Genomic DNA, 20,200 nt, shown 5'->3' on the forward strand with positions numbered 1-20,200 from the left:
GTAGCTGGGACTACAGGCGCCCGCCGCCATGCCTGGCTAATTTTTTTGTATTTTTAGTAGAGATGAGTTTTCACTGTGTTAGCCAGGATGGTCTCGATCTCCTGACCTCGTGATCCACCCGCCTCGGCCTCCCAAAGTGCTGGGATTACAGGCATAAGCCACCATGCCCGGCAAGGGGATTCTCTTTGGCTCTGCCCTTGCTCTAAAATGTAACATATTAATTCAAAATTTGAGGTATTGGCAAGGCCAACAGATCAGGAGACAATTGCTGGAGAAGATAGTTTATTACTCATAGTTCCCAACAGGGGAGCATGAGCCATACTACACCATGGGAAGCAGGGCACACACACCAGAAAACACCCAGGTTGATTACAGGGTTAGGGGTGGGAAGGCACTGTGAGGAAGAGTCTTAATTGTTTCTGCAGGAAGGAGCAGGTAAGGCAGGGTAAGCAGGCTTAGGATGGGCTAGCGTGAATCACTTCAGGGGACTCTGAGGCATGGTGACTCTGCCTAGTTGTCTGATATCCAGCACTGGGATGATTAGGGCATGTGGATAGTGGCCTGGAGTATGAGAACCTGATAAAAAGGGTTAGTAGGGATGTGGGCTCTGGATTGGTTTGTATTTGAAAAATGTGCTTGTAGGCGAGTTGTTTACTATCTCTAGGAATTGGCTAACCCTGCAAGGGGTAGTCTCTTCAGGGTCAGCAAGGCCCCAGATGTCAAAGCATTAGCATATAACAAATAAAAGACACGGTTAATACAGCCCCTCTGAGATTCCAGTCAGGACGTATCCTTTTCTTCTGGTTTTCTGGGTAGTTTAGTGGAAATGGGCAGCAGAACTCAAAGGACTGGCTCTCGATGTGACAATGTTGGATATTGTGGCAAGCATGCAGGAAAAGATATTTGATGACACCAATACCTGGGCAAGACATATTCATTCATGCTTGAATCCACTCACCCACTCATTTGGTAGTAGTAACTTGAGCATCAGGTCTGTGTCAGGGGCCTTGCCAGGTGTCGAAATAGCACCTTGAATAGGACTCTCAGAGTTTCTGGCCTTGAAGGAGCTTTTAATCCAACAGAATTGATGTAGTAAAAATAATACAGGTTTGGGGGTCAGAAACATGCATTTAAGTTCCACTGCGGCACAGTTACTTAGAGCTGACATGGATTTCATCTGAGTACAAACCTGATGGTTTTGCAGAAACTCTCTGGAGACAGATTTTTGGGCCACCAGTGGGCTCCGTGGGAAAGCATGTTGTAATGAATTAGTGCTGTCAGCCACAGGTGACATCAGGTGAGGGATAATCCTTGCCATGTGTCAAGCAGTGTGCTGATGCTTTGGGTGGCAGTATTCTAGACCGTTAGAATTTCTCTCGGTAGGTAGGTAGGTAGATAGATAGATAGATAGATAGAGTTGTGGGTAATACTAGGGATGTTATGAAAATTACATATATGAGGATATGTATAATGAAATCTCATAATATGTATAATGCTTATAATAACCTTAGTATTATCATTCCCATTTCACAGTTGAAAAAAGACTGAGGCACAGAGAGATTAGGTAAGTTGCCCAAGATCACTGAGCTAGAAAGTGACCAAACTAGGATTCAAATCTAAGTATCCTGGGTTCAGACTCCATGCTCTTGGACAGGTGCACTCTGACTCTAGACGTGCTGCCTTGACCTCTTTCTTTTAAATAGAGACAGGGTCTCACTCTATCACCCAGGCTAGAGTGTAGTGGCGCAATCTCAGCTCACTGCAGCCTCATCCTTTTGGGCTCAAGCGATCCTTCCACCTCAGTCTTCCAAGTAACTGGGACTATAGGCACGCACCACCATGCCCAGCTAATTTTTGTATTTTTGGTAGGGATGGGGTCTCACTATGTTGCCCAGGTTAGTCTTGAATTCCTAGACTCAAGTGATCCACCTGCCTCAGTCTCCCAAAGTGCTGAAATTACAGGCGTGAGCCATCACGTCTTGCCGAGCTCTACTTCTTAGAAGCCGCTCATATTTGCCAACTTTACATGTAAGAGGGAGGGGCTCATGTTATAATAAATTAATTTCATTTCCAGCTCCACCACACATTAGGTTTGTGACTCTGGGCAAGTTACTTCACTATCTTCGAACCTCAGTTCTTTTCCATCTGGAAATTCCAGAAAGAGGTGGGTTTTGTTTGTTTGTTTGTTTGTTTGTTTGAGACAGTCTCACTCTGTCACCCAGGCTGGAGTGTAGTGGCGCGATCTCGGCTCATTGCAACCTTCGCCCCCGGGTTCAAGCGATTCTCCTGCATCAGCCTGCTGAGTAGGTGGGATTACAGGCATCCACCACCACGTCCAGCTAATTTTTGTATTTTTAGTAGAGACGGGGTTTCACCTTGTTTCCCAGGCTGGTCTCAAACTCCTTACCTCAAGTGATCTGTCTGCCTTGGCCTCCCAAAATGCTGGGATTACAGGCATGAGCCACCGCACCGGCCTGGAAAGAGGTGTTTTGCTGAGGTGTTGAGAGAATGGAATAAGGTAAGATTTATTCAGTGCTGAGCACAGTGCCTGGCATTCAGGCATCGAGAAGGATAGGAATCCTTCTTCATTACCACCTTGCCACAGGGCTGTTATTAGAGCCCAGGGAGATCACATATGAAAGCGCTTTGTACACTTGCCAGGTTTGCTCCTCAGAGCGTGGGTCCAGGATCAGCAGCATTAGCATCGCTTGGGGCTTGTTAGAAATGCAGAATTTCAGGTCCTCCCAGACCTCCTGAGTCTGAGTCTGACTTCCAACCATTTTCTCAGGGGACTGCTATGTACATTGTCTTTGGAGAAGCAGGGATGGAAGAACGATGGAGGTAAAAGGTGAGAGTGTGCACTCTAGGAGGCCTGAGGAGCTGGGTGTTCAGAGGCAGCCCAGCGTTACATACAGCCCACCCCTGCTACCAGGACAGCTGGGCCCACGGGGCACCTGCCAATCACTGCGCTGCACTCGGTAATCTCCCCGCCTCACAATCAGAGCAGTTGAGCACTCAGCACAGCTGGGCGGCTGAATTATAGGCTGCAGGCAGATGGCAGAGATGGCCCTGTGCATGCCGTCCAAGGAGAGAGTGAGTGAAGGGCAATGAGGGCCTCTTCCATGGCCCCCTTCCTCTGCAGCGAACACCCTCTTTTCTGGAGAATGAGACTGGGCTGCCAGCACCAGCGATCAGGTGGCCCCCGGTTTCGCAGAGCCCAATTGCTGCCCTGGGCCAGCCTCTGGGCCCTCCTGCTTGCTGAGTTATGGTCATGGTACCTCAAGGGATCCTCTGCCCAGTGCCCTTACTTGTGTGAGTCCCTCTTCCTGAGGGAGAAGCATCCTTTAGTTGACTCTCCTCCCACAGACGCAGCCCTTTTGTTCATCCAGATGCTTCCCTTTCCCGGGAGCGTGAAGCATAAGACATTAGGTAGAGGTAGGCCTGAGACCAGAGGGACTATGCGGTTGTCATCCTTCTGTTTCTCCAGCTTCTAGCACACAGGCTGGCACAGGGCAGAGGCCTGGAGAGTTCTGGATGAAGGAGCATCCATGCCAGTTTCCCTGGAAGGTAGCCAGCCGGGCTGCAGCAAGGGAAGCGCCTGGCCACCATCTCCTACCAGAGCCCTGGTGGTGGAGAGTGATGGGGAAAGAATCCCAGGCGACAGGGGAGGCTGTGCTGCTGCCACTGCTCCTTCCCCTTCCTCCCAGAGGTGCCAGTGCTCAGGGGAGGCGTCACCCTTGTAGACCGGATGCTCTGTCTTCTCATTCTGGTCCCAGGCTGCCGAGTGGCCTGTTCTCCCTGCTGCCTCCATGTCTCAGCCCTGGTCCATGGGAGGGATGAAAGCTCTCTCCATCTCCCTGACCTTCCCTTTCTGGTAATGTTTCAAACACCCATTAGATTTTATAGGACATTGCTTCCGAGGCTACAGGAGATGGCTCTGGGGCTGCACTCCAGGCACTTAGGTCCCCCTGAGCCTGTTGACTCTTCTGCCACGCAGCCTGTCCTCCCATCACACCCTACTCCCTTGCACTTCAGCCACCACATCCCTCTCCCTGCCATCCTGAGCTTGACACAGAGGGCACTAGGCAGAGCCCCGGCTTGTCATTGTGGCTTTATAGGCCTGGGGTCCCCTACTCTGCCTCTTTGGGCAAGAGGGAGAGAGTGTGTGTACGTGTGTGTGAGGCAGTAACTCAAAGTTGGAGGAGAATCTAGACCAGCTCATGCAAAGCTCTCATTCTGCAGATGAGGCTGAGAGAAAATAACAGTATACCCAAGATAACACTAAAGACAATGATAATGATTACTGATAGCTACTGAAGTGGGAAGCGTGTTTGTGTCATGCATTGTATGAGGACTTGGTGCAGCTAATTTAGCCCCCATGACCATCTTCCGTGGTATGTTACATTTACAAATACAGAAACTAAGGCTCAGCCAGTTTAAGAACCCTGCCTACCATCACACAATGAGTGAGTGAAAGAGCAGAATTTGGTATCAGGATTATTTGCTTGAACATCAAGCAGCTTTAGTAGCTTCTTCTGAAAAGCAAAGTGGTGAGAGTAAGAGCCCATGCCCCTCCCACCCCAGGGAGCTGTGGAGGCATTACCTGAGCTCCTGGGGTGGAAGCTGCAAAGGTGAGGGGTTATCATCCCCATGCAGTGTTGTACCCTGCTGGGGAAGAGGCCCCCCACCACTCCAGGTGAGAAGATGCACACATTGCCTTGGGCTGAAATCCTGAGGCCCCCAGAGGCCTCCCTGCCCAGGCTGAAGAGATGTAAATGGGAAGGGAAGCGGGGAAGGGAGAGGTGTCAGAAATGGGGCTAGGCTAGGCCAGCATGGTGGCCTGTAATCCCAACACTTTGGGAGACTGAGGCCAGGTGGGTCACTTAAGGCCAGAAGTTTGAGACAAGCCTGGCCAACACAATGAAACCCCATCTTTACTAAAAATACAAAAATTAGCTGGGCATGTGGTGGATGCCTATAATTCCAGCTATTTGGGAGGCTGAGGCAGGAGAATCACTTGAACCCAAGAGACAGAGATTGCAGTGAGCTGAGATCATGCCACTGCACTCCACCCTGGGCGACAGAGCGAGACTCCATCTCAAAAAAAAAAAAAAAAGGGGGGGAGGGGGAAAGAATCTTACTCAGATCACCTCATTAAGTCCTCCCCAAAACTCTGTGGTAGGTGACACGTATCCATCCTCCCAAGCTTCGGAGAGGCTGACTGACTTGTCCAAGGCATGTAGCTAGGAAGTGGCAGAGTTGGCATTTGAATGATGTTAGGACAGGCTAGGTTATTGCTGTGGTAACACATGATCCCCAAATCTCTGTGGTTTATGACAGCAAGCTCTGTGCCCACAGAGGTCAGCCCCAGCTCTGGTCTTACGTCCTCGCCCTGAGACCCAGGCTGCTGCAGCCTCCATTGGGAATATCACCAGTCACCATGGCAGAGAAAGATACACACGTGGCTGGGTGTGATGACTCACACCTGTAATCCCAGTACTTTGGGAAGGTAAGGAGTTCTCCTGAATCATTTAAGGTCAGGAGTTCGAGACCAGCCTGGCCAATATGGTGAAACCCCATCTCTACTAAAAATACAAGAATTAGCCAGGTGTGGTGGCAGGCACATGTAGTTCTAGCTACTCAGGAGGCTGAGGCAGGAGAATTGCTTGAACCCAGGAGGTGGGGGTTGCAGTGAGCCTAGATCACACCACTGTACTACAGCCTGGGTGACAGAGCAAGTAAGACTGTCTCAAAACACAAAAACAAAAAAAGAATGGTGGGCGCGGTGGCTCATGCCTGTAATCCCAGCACTTTGGGAGGCCGAGGTGGGCAGATCACGAGATCAGGAGTTTGAGACCAGCCTGGCCAATATGGTGAAACCCATCTCTACTAGAAATACAGAAACCAGCAGGGCGTGGTGGTGTGCACCTGTAATCCCAGCTACTAGGGAGGCTGAGGCAGGAGTATTGCTTGAACCTGGGAGGTGGAGGTTGCAGTGAGTCTAGATTGCACCACTGCACTCCAGCCTGAGTGACAGAGGGAGCCTCCATCTCAGAAAAAAAAAAAAAAAAAGAAGATATACACGTCCTTTCTGCTCATTCCTACTGTCCTTGTCATGCAACACACCGAACTACCACAAGGCCGGGAAGTACAATCCTTACAAGTGCCCAGAAAGGGGGAGAACTGGAATATTTGAAGCACAGTGCTCACAGTTACCACATAGTTCGCAATCACCAAGCTCGACTGATTCCCTCAGAACACTGAGCTGACGTTTCCTCATCGGAAAGATGGGAATAGTAACTCTACCTTGCAGGGTTGTTGTGGTGAATAAATGAGACAATATACAAAAATCTCAAGGCTAGGAACACTGAATCGTAGCCATTTGTATGTTCATGTGTGAAGTTCAGGAATACTCTGGGGCTGTTCAGTTCGACCCTTGTTCAGGGCAATGACAAATCAAGATACAGGATTTAGAAGAGTCCTCTGAAACAAGAGGACAGACTTTGGGAAGTGCAGCTGCTCGCTGCATGCATGAAACCACCTTCAGGGAACCCAGAGAGGAAGGAAAATTTCCAAGATTGCCAATCACTGACAACAGCCAATGTGCAAATGTGATTATGTCAGCATACATGCAGACTGCTGAGCGTTTCTGCAAGACTCTTCATTTAGGACTAATTAAATGCTTGGAACCAGGAAGATTGAGAGGGTCCTCTCCAGGAAGCTACTCCAGGCCAGCGAGACACTTCAGGGTCTATTTACAGAGGTGGAATGCTCCAGAGAAGGAGGAAGAAGAGGGTAGCTCAACTTAGAGCACTCCAGAGGAGGAACAGGAGGCCAGAAGGGCTGAAAACCACTCAGGATATTGTGGGGTCCTCCCACCCCAACCTTGGCCTCCGAGGGTCTGAGGTTTTGTGTGATGTAAGAAAACAAAACTAGGGTTTGTGCTGGTGATTGCAAAATGGGCATTGCCTGTGGAATGGCATGGGTTCGTTTTCCTTTGCCGCAGTGAAGAATTATCACAAATTTAGTAGCTTAAAACAACACGAGTTTATTCTCTTACAGATTGGGAGGTCAACAGTCCGAAGTCAGTTTCACTGGGTTAAACCATTTCTGCCGGTCGAGTTGGTTCCTTCTGGAGGTTCTCAGGGGAGAATCTGTGCCCTTGCCTTTTTCATTTTCTAGGGGTCACTGGCATTCTTCAGTTCATGTCCCCTTCCTCCGTCTTCAAGGTTCAAATCCAGTTTCTGCTTCTGTCATGCACAGCCTTCTCTTCCATCATCAAATCTTCTGCCTCTCTCTAATAAGGACACTAAATCATTACATTTAGGGCTGACCTTGGCAACCTGGTATAGCTTCTCATCTCAAGATCCCTAATTTAATCACATCTGGAATTTTCCCTTTTGCTGTCTAAGGTAAGAGTTATAGGTCCCAGGGATTAGGACCTGAGTATCTTTGGGGCAATTATTCAGGAAACCACACAAAGCTTTTGAGATGGTTTGAAAAGCAAAAGAACAACAATTGTCTTAGGCCATCTTGCACTGCTCTAAAGGAATACTCGAGGCTGGATAATTTATAAAGCAAAGTTCGTTTGGCTCATGGTTCTGCAGACTATACCAGAAGCATAGTGCCAGCATCTGCTTCTGGTGAGGGCTTCAGGAAACTCCCACTGCTGGTGGAAGGTGAAGGGGAGCAGGCTTCAATGGTGAGAGAAGAGGAAAGAGAAAGAGGGCAAGGGGGCTCAGCTCTGCAACAACCAGCTCTTGTATGAACAAATCAAGCAAGAATTCACTCATCACCATGGGGAGGACACCAAGCCATTCAAGAAGGATCCACCCCCATGACACAAACACCTCCCACTAGGCCTCACCTCCAACCTTGGGGATCACATTTCAAAACATGAAATGTGGAGGGGACAAACATCCAAACTATATCAACTGTGAAGCCGACTGAATCCGTAGATCTTCCACTTGGCCCTGGGGTAGGGGGCACCCTTCCGGGGGTAGCTGCAGATAGAACCTCTGTGGTGACCCCCAGCAAGGCTGTCTCCCTTCAGCCATGTTGCCAGTGCCCAACAGACAGTGATACAAAGCAGTAATCATGTAATGATCACTGTCATGTAATCAACCAATGATTACATGAGTTGATTCCAAGAGACATGTCATGGAATCAACCAATCTATTAACAACCATGGTTTCGGTGTTTGTGTCCCGTGGGTGGCAATTCAGACCTGGGGCCCTGCAGATTCTCTGAGTAGGAGATTCAGTCAACAAATATTGATTGAGGTCCTACTATGTGTCCGGCATTGTTCCAGGCACTTGGGATAGATACATCAGTGAACAAAGCACACAGAGATCCCTGCCTTCATGGCGCTAAAGTTCCATCGGTAGAGACAGACAGTAAAGAATCAATTGAAGTCAAAAGAAGTTAATTGTGTAGAATGTTAGGTGGTAATGGGGCTATGGAAAAATAGAAAAAGTAGGGCAGGGGACGAGAGATCAGGCATGTGAGGGTGGGATGGGGCAGAGGAAGGTATTACATGGAGTAGCCACGGGAGGCCTCACTGAGCAGGGGAGATTTATGTCGACTTGAAGGAAGAGGGGGTATTCGCCAAGTGGACATGCAGAGGGAGGGAGCTCCAGTCAGAGGGGAGAGCTGGGGCATAGGCTGTAAGGCAGAGCACGCCTGGTCTGTGCAAGAAACAGAAGGAAGGCCATGAGGTTGAAGTGGACAGACTGATGGAGAAAGTCACAGCAGGCCAGGTGTGGTGGCTCATGCCTGTAATCCCAGCACTTTGGGAGGCCGAGGCAGGTGGATCACTTGAGGTCAGGAGTTCAAGACTAGCCTGACCAACATGGTGAAACCCTGTCTCTATTACAAATGCAAAAATTAGCCAGGCGTGGTGACAGGCACCTGTAATCCCAGCTACTAGGGAGGCTGAGGTGGGAGAATTGCTTGAACCCAGGAGGTGGGGACTGCGGTGAGCCAAGATTGCACGACTGCACTCCAGCCTGGGCGATACTCCCGGACAACTTGCCTGGGGAGGGCGGGTGGCAGGGGTGGGGAAAGAAAGTCACATCAGGGGAGGACAAAGAGGTAACTGGGGCCAGATGAGCTATGAGGGCCTCTGTGCAGCTAACCAGGCCAAACCTGAAAGGAGAAGAGAAGACAAAGCACATTAGGGCTGCAAGCACTCTGGTATGAGCCTCAAAAATCCTCCAAACTGGGAGCTAGATCCTGTGCTGGGAGCTGTGTGACCTTGCTCAAGTCACCTATCACTACAGAGATTCACTTTCCTCACTTATCAATTATGCAGCTTGCACCAGATTCATTCACTCGTCCACCCATTCCACAGGCTCCGACTAGCACCTCTGAGGCCCCAAGCACATGTACCAGCACTGCGGACACTCAGAGGAGTCTCTGCCCTCCCTGTCCAGAGTCCTGCCAGCTCCAACACTTGGTGCTGAAAGAACTGAGGGGTTTGTGCCCAGAGAAGACAAGGAGTTATGGCATAAGGACTTTCACATCCAAAAGAAATTAGTCCCAAAGGATAGGACTGGATAGGTGGAAGTTTTAGGGAAACAGTTTTGGAGGTCAATGTAGAAAAGAGTTCTCCAAAAATGAAATGGGCTATCCTGAGAGGTCTCATCCCTGGAGGTCTGCAAAGGCTGAAAGATCTTTTGCTGGGATGTCATTGAGGTTTGTGTGCTGGAAAGAGGCTGGACTAGATAGTTTTTAAGGCCCAAGGGAGTTTTTTTCTGCTATCTCTGTCTCTGGAGGACTTGGATACCAAAGCAGGCTTGTGTACGTTGGGATGTGTTGAGGGTCTTCCTTTCGGCTGGGAGTTGCCCTCCCACAAATGCTGAGGTGATTGAGACAGTGGCCCCGGGGAAGGAGGACAATGTGACCTCCTCAATGGGTCTTGCCTCTCCACAGAGTAGTGTGGACAGAATTCTTATAAGGTGAGGTGTCCCCTCAGGGGAATACGGATGTAGCACCTCACTGCCTCCACCCTTTCTCCCACGCCTGCCCTCTCCTCATTGTCTCATCTCTCTGCCTACTCATTCAGGGCTACAGGCTCCGTGTCCCAGAGCATTTGCTCTCTCTAGGTAACGGCAGCTTGGGGGCCCAAATGTTCCCCATGGCCAGTGAGTTCCATTATGTTCCACTGCTCGAGACAGCAGCAGACCCAGAGTTCAGGCAGCAGTGGGACAAGGACTGTCCGCTGACGCATTCCCAGAAATAGAGGAGGCAGCCAAGGATTCCAGCTCCAGGACTGGTGGTATCCTTCCCCCTCAGTTGACTGGCCTCTGAGGGAGCAGAGAGAGTCCCAGAGCACAGGTGCATTTTGCCAGATCCCCTTATTTATCTGCTAATACCACTCATTCATTCAACAAATATTTATTGAGCATCTACTATGTGACAGACACTCTTTCAGGTTCTGAGATTGGAACCAACAAAATAGATAAAAATCTCTGCCTTGTAGAGCTTACATTCTAGTGGAGGCGGGGACAGAGAGAGATAATAAACCAGAAAAATACGCAATACATATATGTGGTATGTTAGATGTTGACAAGTGCTATGGAGAAGGTCTCTAGAGAGTACTGGGAGTATAATTTCATCTATAAAATAGAGTGGAGGATGGAGAAGGTCTCACTGAGAAGTTGGCCTTTGAGGAAGATGATGGTCACTTGGGTCACACTTGAGCTATTGCTTTCTAGTCCTCTCTCCAGGCTCTGCCCGTGGGCTGTGGAGACAGGCTGCTTAGAATAATCCCTCTCATGTTGTATTGCTGTATTTAACTCTTTTAGACTGCTCATGACCTATTCATTTATTTATTAATCCTCTCAATCTCTTCTGTTTGTAGGTAAAAGGGACATATGGTTTGTTAGGGGCTATATAGTTTGATAGTTTGCTGCGTATATGCTACATATGCTGAGTACTTTATCTACAACAACTCATTTAATCTTCACAGCAACCTATGAGGATAAATATGGCCATGCCCCATTTATTTATTTGCTCATTCATTCATTCATTCACTCATTCATTCATTTATTTGAGGCAGGGTCTTGCTCTGTCACCCAGGCTAGAGTGCAGTGGAGCTACTACAGCTTCGAACTCTTCGGCTCAAGTGATTCTCCTGCTTTAGCCTCTTGCGTAGCTGGAATTACAGGTGCATGCCACCATGCCTGGCTAATTTTTTTCTTCATAGAGGTGAGGTCTTGCCATGTTGACTAGGCTGGTCTTAAACTCCTGGGCTCAAGCAAGCCTCCTGCCTCAGCCTCCCAAAGTGCTGGGATTACAGGCGTGAGCTACCGTGCCCGGCCTATGCCCAATTTAGACATGAGAAAACTGAGGTTGGAGCTAGGCACAGGGGTTCATGCCTGTAATCCCAACACTTTGGGAAACTGAGGTGGGCAGATCACTTGAGGCCAGGAGTTCGAGACCACGCCTGGTCAACATGGTGAAACCCCTTCTCTACTAAAAATACAAAATTAGCCTGGCATCGTGGCATGTGCCTGTAATCCCAGCTACTCGAGAGGCTGAGACAAGAGAATCGCTTGAACCCAGGAGGCAGAGTTTGCAGTGAGCCAAGATGGCTTCACTGCACTCCAGCCTAAGCTACAGAGTAAGACTCCATCTAAGAAAGAAATAAAGAAATAAAGGAAGGAAGGAAGGAAGGAAGGAAGGAAGGAAGGAAGGAAGGAAGGAAGGAAGGAAGGAAGGAAGGAAGGAAAGAAAACTGGGGTTGGGGTTTGGACACTTGGTGTTGGGTTCTGTACCAGGCTTGGTCATACATAGCTGAGAGACCTTGGACAATTCCTTTCTTATTTATTATTGCTACTTGCTATATTGTTAGTTATTGCTATAGACTGAATGACTGTGTTCCCCCAGCATTCACATGTTAAAACCTAACCCCCAATGTAATGGTATTAGGACGTGAGGTCTTTGGGAGGTGATTAGTGCCCTTATAAAGAGATTCCAGAGAGCTGGTAGCACCATGAATTATGGCTTTTATGATTTCTGTGTAGGGTGAAGAGAGAGTGGATATCAGAATATTTGGGAGAAGGGGCATGCATAATTTGAACCAGGTGATATTGATATTGCCTTACCCATTCCAGGTTAATAATTACTGAACTATAATATTCCCCAAAAGGCTGGTGAATTCAATACATAGGTGAATTTAGTAGGCAGGGCAATTATTTCTTTATTCCCGTTAGATAGGTGATGAAATTGAGTATATGATTGAGACAGTTTAGTTGGTTTGCCCAAGTTCACACAGTTCGCAATGGAACCAAGACTGGGGCCATGCTCTATTTCATTTTCCCATTGCTTCTTATTAAAAGCTCACTTTATTTTATTTTTAAATAAAACACTCATTTTAAAAAATAAAATTTAAAGCATAACAGGGTGGAGAGTGAAAAACGTGTTTCTCCCCACCCTGTCTGCCAGACATACATTCTACCCTGAAAGGCAGCAACTGTTACAATTGTTGCATTTTCTTCCTGTTTACATTTTTCCTCAGTAGAAAAGGCAGAAGACAGAATCAGATCTTCAGGAATGCTGTCTTACCTTGGCTTAGGGTTCTGTACCTGGCTTGGTCATACATAGCTGAGAGACCTTGGGCAAGTCAGTAAATATCTCAGAGTTGTAGTTCCTCATGTGTAAAATAAGTGTAATGTCACTGATAGCGTTTGGGCATTTATCTTCCACAACTCTCATGCTGAAATGTGATCCACAGTGTTAGAGGTGGGGCCTAGTGGGAGGTGTTTGGGTCATGGGAGCAAATTTCTCATGAATGACTTGGGCCATGCTCATAGTAATGAGTGAGTTCTTGCTCTATTAGTTCACGAAAGCCCTGATTTTTTTTTTTTTCAGATGGAGTTTTGCTCTGTCGCCCAGGCTGGAGTGCAGTAGGGTGATCTCGGCTCACTGCAATCACTGCAGGCTCCGCCTCCCGGGTTCACGCCATTCTCCTGCCTCAGCCTCCTGTGTAGCTGGGACTACAGGCGCCTGCCACCACGCCCGGCTAATTTTTATGTATTTTTAGTAGAGACGAGGTTTCAGCGTGTTAGCCAGGATGGTCTCGATCTCCTGACTTCGGGATCCACCCGCCTCGGCCTCCCAAAGTGCTGGGATTACAGGCTTGAGCCACCGCGCCCGGCCCTGATTATTCTTAAAAGCCTGGCATCTCCTCTCTCTCTTGTTGCCTCTCTAGTCATGGGACATGTCTGCTCCCCGCTCCTCTTCCACCATGACTAGAAGCTTCCTGAAGTCCCTTACCAAAAGCAGATGCTGGCACCATGCTTCTTATACAGCTTGCAGAACCATGAACCAAATAAACCTCTTTTCTTTATAAATTTACCAGCCTCAGGTATTTCTTTACAGCAACACAAGGGACTAACACAGTCACCTGCCTCAGAGTGTTAGAATGAATTCATGTAAGGGAGAACATGCCTGAATGCATGTTGTAAACCATGCATGGCCATACAAAGATTGGTCAATGTGATTATTCTTTGCTTCTGTTTTTCTTTTATTTCCTCTGGAAGAGCCCATGGATGACCACTATGTATCTGCTTCTCAGATTCTGAAAAGAATGGATCGGAGATGGGACTCATTTCCACAGGATGAAAGGATATGATTCAAAATTGTACCAAGTGCAATTAAAGTTAGATATTAGAAGAAACTTTGTTTTAGAATCCCAAAGGGATTTTTGAGGTCTCTTTGAAAATTTCTGAGAAAATACTAATAATACATTAAGCCTCTATTTTTCCCAGAAACAAGAAGATGGATAAGATAGCCTCTTCGGTCCCTTCTTTTCTAGAAGTTCTTTAGAATTCAAGTAAGAGAGAAATTTAAGCCCAACCAACTGGCCCCAGGTCCAGTTCTGGGGTGGCCGGATGGGTGAATGGCTACTCGCCAGGAATAGGATGACCTCTCTGGTTCTTTCTTCCTTGAAGTTTATTAACTCTTGAGTTAGAAAGAAACCTAAGCCAAATGACCTTCTGCCCCCAGGTCTGGCTCTGGGGTGACCAATAAGCTGATGACCCATCACTAGCCCCATTAAAGCCTAGCTTTTGCTACCAGCTTGCTAATTTTAGATACAATTTCCAGGGTGACCTACCCTGAAGAGTACTCTGCAGTTGTCTGCATTGCTTGGGGAACAGGAAAAAGCTTCCACCCACAAGTAGTTGAAAAAGCTAGAATTTGATGGAAATTTGGGGAAATGAGTAGGGGCAAGTTTCATTTTCTAGGAAGGAGAGATACTCAAGAGGCTGGAACATTTCCATCTTGAACACCTGTAATAACTGGAGTAAGACCATCCTTCTGTGCCAGAAAGGAGGGGAAAGGGAAGAAATAAGGAAGGATTCTGCCTGCTCTGCCATTTCTCATACCTATCATTCCCTGATGGCTTGTATGAAGGATTACCTCCTCCCTTATGAGCATAAGTCCCCAAATCTCCAAAGTTTAGCACCAGGAAGATCTCCAGGCAGACAGAGCAGGAACCAAGCAGCACCATGCAGTTCTTTGGGTCTCACCTTACTCTGGTGCTTCTCTCTCTCATACAGGTGTTGCTGCCACCACATTGGCCTAACCAGGAACAAAGGCCCCTTCCTTCTCTTCCACTCAATGTGGAGCATGATGGTTGGAAATTCCAGAATGAATACATTAACAGAAGAGACAGAGGCAGGAAGCAAAAGGGGTATGTGAAGATTGAACTATGAACTTGTAACGCCCAGGGGTCTCAGTTCTTCTAGACCTGTGCAATTTTCCTGAAATAGCTTTATAAAGTCTCAAAAGTACAGTGCCACTTCAGAGGCCCACTTGGGTTTTTAAATTTCTTCTTCTTCTTCTTTTTTTTTTTTTTTTTTGAGACAGGGTTTCTCTCTGTCACCCAGGCTGGAGTGCAATGGTATGATCTCAGCTCACTGCAACCTTGGCCTCCAGGGTTCAAGCAATTCTTGTGCCTCAGCCTACTGAGTAGCTGGGATTATAGGTGAGCACCACCACACCTCACTAATTTTTGTATTTTTAGTAGAAACGGGGTCTCACCATGTTGTCCAGGCTTGTCTCAAGCTCCTGACCTCAAGTGATCCGCCCGCCTTGGCCTTCAAAAGTGCTGGGATTACAGGTGTGAGCCACTGCACCCAGCCAGGTTTCATAATTCCTATTCCTTGCTTGTATCTGTGTAGAAGATAGCAATACACACACCCAACCAATAGGAACGACCTCCCATTCATCTGACCTTTTGAGGCCAAAATTGGGAATAAAAAGCTTCACCGTGCCACTACTTAAAATTTCCAACCTGTCCAGTTGGAGGTCTAGAAGAGACCTCTTCCCCTGTTCTAGATGATGGGGACAGGAGACAAAAAATAACCCCACCTTTCAGATGAAGCCAAACTCCATGCACTCAGACGTAACATAACAATAATACACTCCCCAAACTCTTAACATCCCTTCCATACCATCAGGAGCGCTGCAGACAGCTCACTGCAGCCTCAAACTCCCTGGGCTCAGGTGATCCTCCCACCTCAGCCTCCCGTGTAGCTGGGACTATAGGCATGCGCCACCATGCTGGGCTAATTTTTCTAGTTTTTGTAGAGGTGGGGTCTCACCATGTTGCCCAAGTTGGTCTCAATTCCTGGGCTCAAGTGATCCACTCACCTTGGCCTCCCAAAGTGCTGGGATTACAGGTATGAGCCACTGTGCCTCGCCACTCTACCTCAATTTTTTCATCTTCTATATAGGAGTAATGACAATATCTTCTTCATAGGAAATAAAGATTAAATAAGATAAAGAGCTGAGCACAGTGCTGGGACCATAGTATATGCTCGATGAATAGAGGCTACTGTTGGAGGAGTGGTGCAGAACAGGGCCATTCCAAGGACCCAGGGCCTTGGTGGAGGAAAGCTCTGAGTCATACATGATAGGACAGTAGGGCAAAGAAGACCAGGAAGGAAGGGGCTCTCCTATGTCTGTTGAAGACACTGCTGTGCCTCTCTCCTTCCTATCATGCCCACTGCTGCCTCTTCAGGCAGGCGAACTAGGAAACCTGAGTCACGCATTTTGCTGTTCTGCTGGCTTCCACCCCCTCCATGAGTAGACAGCCCCTGAGTCTTCCAGCCTCCATACCAGGGTGCGTCAAGTCTCTGGAACTGGGTGATAGGAAACGTGCTCCTTATCTGACCCCTAGCACAGAGAGAGGTAGGCTCTGCAGGGGCACCGTATGAGCAAGTGCCAATCATGGGTGCCCAACCAAAGGGGAGATGAGGGAAGAGGACGGTAAATCTTCCCATTAGCACTGTGATGACAAACCTTAAGCCTCCCCCAGCCCTTTTCTAGCAGGTGGGTCCCTAGTGTGGCCAGATGTGACTACAGGTCGCAGAGTTGTGGTACGTTTATAGGTTTTAAAAGGTCAGGCTCTTTGGTGGTAAAAGTTTTACAGACCAGTAAAATTTTACTGCAGAAGATGGGAGACACAGCTGTAATAGAAAAGACTGGAGCCAAGAGTCTGGAAGATCTCAGTTCTGTCTGTAATTAGCTGTGGGAATTAAGGCATGCTATGGAGGCTCTCTGGGTTCTGTGTTTTAACCTGGAAAATGGGAGCAAGAAAAGCAATAAGGGGTAGGACAAGGGGCAGCGGCATCCAGCAATAGGTGGGAAGTTGAGGCCCATGTGTGATCACATTCTTCTCTCCGCAGTGCTAGAGCTGCTGGACACAAGGGGAAGGAAGGCTCAGAACTGTGAGTCCTGCAGTCTCGGAGCTTTTCATTACCCAGACTGGATCGCTGCCATCTGTGTGTCTGCCTCCGTTCCTTGGGAGGAGCCTGGCTGTCTGCAGGCAGAGCTCAGGAATCAAATTAGCCCGGCCTCTGCATTTCCCTCATCCCCACCGGCCAAGGCGAGTTCATCAAGGCCTCGCACTAATTCTTATCTTATTTAAAAGGGGCAAAAGTGACTCCACAGTTTCATCTGAGGCAATTTACACCCCGCCACTGGCCACACGGCTCCAGCTTCCCCTGTCTATTGTGCCATCAAATCCATTAATAGGACATTTCTTCAGGGGAAACTTGATTGCCGCTCCATCAGAAAGGCACACAGGCAATACATCTCCATCTGAGGCCGTGGCCTGCCCGGCTCCCTCTAATCCTGTTACCCAAGGAGCTAATTCTCAAATGCACGCACTGTGCAGAGGACTTCCTCTTTCCTTCCTAACACAATTGGACAGTCCCAGAAGATTACAGGAGCTCAATGCAGAAATGAACGCTTGGGGCCCATGGGACAGGATCTCCTGGATTTCTCAGGACCTCTGGAGGGGTCGTAACACATGCTCATGGCTGGCACCCCCTCCCCTTTTCTAGAGTACTACGGTGGGGAGGGGTGAGCCACACCCAGACCACCCTGGCTTCATAGTTCAGCCACCTCCTACTTCTGCTCCATCCTTCTTCCACCTCCTCCTTCTCTTTCTTTTCTCCTTTCATTTTCCTCTCTTTTTTCTCCCTTTCTTCTTTGCCTTTTCCACCAATCTTCCTTTTCCTCCTCAGTTTCTTTCCTAACTTTCTTCCTATCTGGTCTTCTTTCTCTTCTTGTTCCTGTTATTTTTTGCTTCTCCCCTCTTCTCCTTCTCCAGATCCCCACAACTGTGAAAATATTGTTTTACCTTCCATTTTTTTGTGCTCCCTTCCCTCCTGCTTTGGCGCTGTCCTTTCAGAACAGGCTCAGTTTCTAATGCTTCTTCCCAGCTGTCTCCAAATGGTTCGGCTCTGTGGGAGGAATGGGCCCGAGGCCACACCAGCCTAGGTGTGGAGCAAGAGGTAGGGAGGGCCTTGTGGATATACACAAACACCCCAGGTACAAAATGGAGCATTGTGGTAGTGCTTAGGGTGTGTCAGGGGAGCAATTAAGTGTCTATTTGCTCTCCAATGAGGAAATGATTATAATGGCAACCCCAGATGGGTTTGTTACTGCTAAAGGCCACACCCTAGCTTATGGCTGTATGAAGGGACCCCATCAACAAATGGCATAATGCTCTATGCAGATTTCATAATGCACATAAACAGGAGAAAGTCATCTAGAAATTTTCAGATTTCTAAGTGCTAATGGCCACTTAGAGGTAAGAAGGAGCTTAAATACTTTGTTGGCCAGGCACGGTGGCTCATGCCTATAATCCCAGCACTTTGGGAGGCCGAGGCGGGCGAATCGCTTGAGCCCAGGAATTGGAGACCAGCCTGGGCAACATGACAAAACCCTGTCCCTACTAAAAATACAAAAATTAGCCAGGTATCGTAGCACACCCCTGTAGTCTCAGCTACTTGGGGGGCTGAGGTGGAAGGATCACCTAAGCCAGGGAAGTTGAGGTTGCAGTGAGCTGTGATCATGCTACTGCACTCTAGCCTGGGTGATGGAGTGAGATCCTGTTTCAAAAAAAAAAAGAAAAAAGAATCTTTTTTGGGCTTGAAGATGCATTTAGGAATCTATAGTGCTCTGCTCGGGCCCCATTCAAGACCTCAGCCTCGTGGCCCAGGAGGCAGCCTGGTTCTTCTTGCCTTGCCTTATCCTGCTGTCACACCTCGAGTCTGAGGCCATTCATTCTGGAATTCTGGAGAGGTCTGGCTCTATAAATTCTCTAGAAGTTTGGGGCTCTCTTTCTATTCACTGCCCTCATCTCCATTCTCCCGAGGGAAAGGCTTGGAGCTGATTGTCCATGTTTTTCTGGATTGTGCAGTGAAGAAGCACATGACTTAAGAGAAGAGTAGCCCAGGCTCCCTGAACTTGATTGCATGTTGCAGAACCACACCCCGCTAATGGCCCCAGGAAAGGACCCCATAGGTGAATGGTATAATGCTTTACGCAGATTTCATAATGCACAGGAATAAGAACCAAAAGGGACGCAGCCCTGACCAAGATGGTTCTCTTCTCTTCTCTTCTCTTCTCTTCTCTTCTCCTTTCTTCCTTCCTCCCTTCCTCCCTTCCTCCCTTCCTCCCTTCCTTCCTTCCTTCCTTGCTTCCTTCCTTCCTTCCTTCCTTCCTTCCTTCCTTCCTTCCTTTCTTTCCTACAATTCAGAAAATTCCTCCTTACTGCAGGGTTCCTAGCCTATTTCACACTTAGAGTCAAGTGGAAAATAAATTAAAAGGAAAGAAAATGTGTTGTTGTTGACGCTTGCCATGGTTGGTACAGGAGCATCTACCCAAATGGTGAGCTAGGGTAGGACTCCCTCACATAGAAATGCACGGTAATTCTTCTTGCAGGCAACTTTAGGGGTACACAGCTGAGGCCTGAGGGATAGGTACTTGTCTGTTTAACTTGCAATGAAAAAAGAAACACTTCTTTCAAGAAAGCCACTTCCATTTAAAGGGAAGGTATTGAAAATGCTTCCGAGGCCAGGTGTGATGGCTCATGCCTCTAGTCCCTTTGGGGGACTGCCAAAAATACAAAAATTAGCCAGGCATGACTTGCATCTGTAGTCCCAGCTCTTCAAGAGGCTGAGATGGGAGGATCAGCTGAGATGGGGGAGGTTGGGGTTGCAGTGAGCAGTGATCACGCCACTGCACTCTAGCCTGGGTGACAGAGCGAGACTCTGTCTTAAAAAAAAAAAAAAAAAAAAAAAGAGGAAAGGAAAGAAAAGAAATGCTTATGAAATGATATCAAGCAAAAAAAGAGGAGGATACAAAATTATATGTGTGTGATATTTACTCCGTTGTATACACATTGCAGAAGGAAATTATGGAAGAATATACACCAAAATGTTAAGAGTGGTTGTCTCTGGGTCGTAAGTTTACAGATGATTTTAATTTTTCTTTATATTTTTCTATGAAGTGCACGTATTATTATTATTTTTACTACATGTATTTATAATGTACAGTAAGAATGCATAAAATAAATATGTATAGTATAAGTTTATTTTTATTGTATATTTATTATTTGTTAATATATATTTTACTATTTAAGTATGATTAATTAGATGAGGGCAAAAGGGCAGACCTGTGGTGACCCCAGTTACCCTTCCTGTAACTGCAGAGGTGCCCAATCACCTGCTTGGTTATGTTACTCTGGGGAGTAAAAGAATGGCCCACCTGCTCCTGCCTGACTCACCCTATCCTGCCCCAGTCCAGTGCCACAGAAACATGCTTGCCAAGGGACATCAATGAAAGCAGCAGCCTGGTTCACCTCCCGGGGGTCAGGCTGCACCCTTGTCTCAGG

Source organism: Piliocolobus tephrosceles, chromosome 13 (assembly GCF_002776525.5).
Source record: "Piliocolobus tephrosceles isolate RC106 chromosome 13, ASM277652v3, whole genome shotgun sequence".
NCBI lineage: Eukaryota > Metazoa > Chordata > Mammalia > Primates > Cercopithecidae > Piliocolobus > Piliocolobus tephrosceles.